The sequence below is a fragment of the Coptis chinensis genome, chromosome 5 (genome assembly GCF_015680905.1).
Source record: "Coptis chinensis isolate HL-2020 chromosome 5, ASM1568090v1, whole genome shotgun sequence".
Taxonomy (NCBI): Eukaryota; Viridiplantae; Streptophyta; class Magnoliopsida; order Ranunculales; family Ranunculaceae; genus Coptis; species Coptis chinensis.
The window spans coordinates 56,408,187-56,411,917 of record NC_141460.1 but is presented as its reverse complement, the minus strand read 5'-3'; the positions used below and the strand labels follow the sequence as shown (position 1 = coordinate 56,411,917).

The window sequence follows — 3,731 nt, the reverse complement described above, 5'->3', positions numbered from 1 at the left end:
AGTAGTAGGGAATCAAGACCGCGGAACCCTAGACTACGGACGTGGCATGCGTACTGTCAGAGGGAGAGCCATGGGATAACAAGACAGATGAACAGTTCTGATTCGGAGGGGGAGATATAAAAAGAAGAGGATGAAGAGAAAAAAAGGAGGCCGCTAGGTGAAGGAAGGAGAGAGAATAGTGAGGAAGAGAGAAAAAAGAGAGATTGTTTCATTGAGATATTTAGGGTTCATACAGTAAGTGCATTATAACCACAAAATATTAGGTTTCAATTCATTTTATAGGTGAAGTTTTGCGTACGTACTTATTTTAAGTTAACTTAAGTATATATATATATATACAATCCTTCTCTTAAAAGTAGCTACTTAAATTAACTTTAAAATAAGTACGTATGTAAAACTTCACCTACAAAATGAATTTAAACCTATTTTTTTATGGATATGATATACTCAATACTAATATCATCTTAACAAAATTTCAGCTCATTTGAAAACCTCTAACATTGGCAAAAAACAATTACAAAAATTCAACATTTCTGGACCGTTAGATTTCTTTTTAAAGATGACAACAATTTTTATCTATGTTAGAAGTTTCCAAAGAAAATGAAATTTTGGGAAAATAATAATTATGGTGAGTGCTTCATAACCACAAAAAAATAGGTTTGAATTCATTTTGTAGGTGAAGTTTTACATACGTACTTATTTTAAGTTAACTTAAGTAGCTACTTTTTAGAGAATTACTATATATATATATATATATATATATATATATATATATATATATATATATATATAGGGAGGGATACGCCCACTTCCAATTTTGCCCACTCCAACCCATTCCCAATCTCTCGCACTCATCTCGCCCACTCCATCTCGAGATCTAAGGGCCCAAATTAAAACAAACCAAAAAACAAAAGAAAAACAAAACCCTTCATCTCGCCAAACCCCAACACCTTCATCTCGCCCACTAGCAAAAACGAAAACCAAATTTATACCAAACAAAAACAAATCTCCAGTCTTGCCCACTCCCACTCCACTCCAAATCTCATCCACTCCAGTCTTCTACTTCTCAAATAGAGTTCAAGCAGCATTGTTGTCTTCAGGCTTCAGGCAAGTAAAAAAAAAATTTTTTTTTTTTCTGCATAGCCTGCATTGCTATAGTTTTTGTTGTTTTTTTTGTTCTTGTGTTTATCCTAATTGTTCTTGTGGCCTATTTCATTATGTATTGAAGTTTGTGGTTATTCAAAATGATTGTCTAGTTATCATTTCCTACAATTAAAGGTGTACTCATTAAGAATTATGTTTGGAATTGCTCTTTTAAAGAAGTTGTTTCATTATATCATCAAATGGTTTATGACCAACCTTATATTTGTAAAAAATTTATATATCCATCTGTACTTAAAGGTTGTTCAGGTCTTAGTGATGTAAATACTGGTTGTAAGTTTCATGGTAGGGTAATTAAAAATGGACTTCAGTTTGATAGAGTTGTTGAGACTTCATTGCTTTGTATGTATAGTGAGTTTCATAGTTTAGATGCAATTAAAAAAGTGTTTGATGGAATGTCTGCAAGGGATGTTGTAGCTTGGAGCTCAATGGTATCGAGTTATGTTCATAATGGTCGGGTTTACGATGGGTTGGGTTTGTTTAGAAAGATGGTTTTTCAAGGGGTTGAAGTCGATCCGGTTATATTGCTTGGTGTGAGTGAAGCTCGTTATTTGTTGTGTCATCGTAAACTTGCAAAGTTTATGCATGGTTTTATTGTGAGGAAGATGATTGAAAGCAATGAGTCTTGGGAAAGTTCTTTAATTGTTATGTATGGTAAATGTAATGACTTGGATAATGCAGAGTTTCACTGACAGTAGTAGAATGTTAGAGTTTCACTAGTCCACCTTTAATTGTAGGAAACATTCAAAATGTTATTTTTGTATGAAACTACTTAATTCTTACCAAGAGCATAGTAAGGGTGTTGTGGGGCTTCTCAACCACGAATGCAGGCTTATAAAAAGTACTTTAGTGTAAAGCAGCTGAGAGGTTCAAATCCAACTCCTCTAGTTAAGTATGTTATTAGTCACTCTAAGTACATCTACAAGTCTGGTACGAAATGTTGCACTGAAATCCGGGCGGCGCAGCTTTTGTTACTACTATCACCTGGTTTTGCAGGATACTATGTTAATAGTTTCAGTCTAACTGGAGCATGTTCCACCATTTTTCTTAGTACGTTGACATAAGATGAAAGTGAACAAGAAAATTGTTATACGTGGTACCTGATTTCGATGTATCCAGAAACCCTGTATTGCAAACGACGTTAGGGTTATGCACTTATGCCCAATTTTGCTATATATGAACATGCATTTTTTTTATCCATTCAGTAGATTAGTAGTTGCTAGATTTCTTGTTATTGCAAATTGATTGTATTGGATCATATTCACTATATCATTGTATTAATTGTAACAATGTTTTGGAGTGGAAAGAAGAAATATTTCTAAATTATTTCGATTTGGAGTGGTTATGTTTGTTTGTTCTTCGATTTGGAGTGGTTATGTTCGTTTTTGTTTGTTGTCATTTTCTGAAGACGAAAACTATTTTTTAAATTACCTTGTTACTAATACTTGTTTATTACTTATTTTTGTAGTAATAAGGGCTCCTCAATCCAAGAATGTGAAGAATGTAGCAAAAACCATCTACATAGGTGCTAAGAAATTGTTTAGTGGCGGTAGTAGCAATTAGGGTTGTGCTGACCCACCTGAGAAAAAAATAGGAAGGGCCACGTCATCATCCTCCCGTAAAGGGGATAGAGAAGCCACTGATCCAAGTAATGTAGTAGGTGTAGGTGATTTAAAGGTAGTAGAAAAAAATAAAAGAATAAGGAAGAAAGAAATAATGGCTCCTATTGTAAATGAGGACATAGATTTAGATTTAGATGAGGATGTTGATGTAGTTCTTATTGAGAATTTAGATGGTGGTGATAGTGAAGAGTAGGATGATGATGGTGATGAGGAAGGGGAAAAGGAGGATGCTGATGGTGATGAGGAAGGGGACGAGGAAGGGGAAGAAGAGGATGCTGATGGTGATGAGGAAGAGGAAGAGGTGGATGGTGAAGAGTCTGGTGATGACGATGAGGAAGGGGACGAAAAGGATGACGATCTGGAGGAGGTTGACGATGATTTGGAGGAGGATGGCAATGAGGAAGAGGATTATGATGATAGGGAGGAAGCGGTGGAGGAAACAATGGAGACACCAGTGGTACGTCCTATTCAAACTTTTGTGAGAAAATTGAAGAAAGACAAGGAGTACCAACTAGGCACATATGGTGGTGGCCCGACTAGAGTGCGAGGACGTGTCAAGGACCAGCTGTTGTATGACTATGATGTACACGTTGCTCACGATGTTTGGGAGGGGCAGGTAATATTAATACTAATTAGTACTTTAACTTTTTTTTTTTATGAAATTAAATCTTCTCCTCATTGACTCTTTGTTATCTTTATTGTTTTAGGAGCGCGGAGTTTTGAAGTATGGTCAGCACCTAAGCAAGTTAAATCAATAAAATCTGGAGTCAAAATTGAAAAACTCTCCTAGATTTGAAAACGAGCTCAGAAGGACGGGTTTGTATGATCTCGTGATGGGAGTATACGAGCATCAGGATTCAGTGTTGGTCTTTGCGTTTGTGGAGAGGTGGCATCCGGAGACCAACACATTTCATATGCCGTTTGGGGAGAGACTATCACTTTGGATGA

At 35.9% G+C, this 3,731-nt stretch overlaps 1 pseudogene; it reads left to right on the top strand.

Moving 5' to 3' along the window:
• The first annotated feature begins 1,343 nt into the window (after window positions 1–1,343).
• Window positions 1,344–1,853, top strand: LOC147498060 (putative pentatricopeptide repeat-containing protein At1g69350, mitochondrial pseudogene; annotated as a pseudogene).
• The last annotated feature ends 1,878 nt before the right edge of the window (window positions 1,854–3,731 follow it).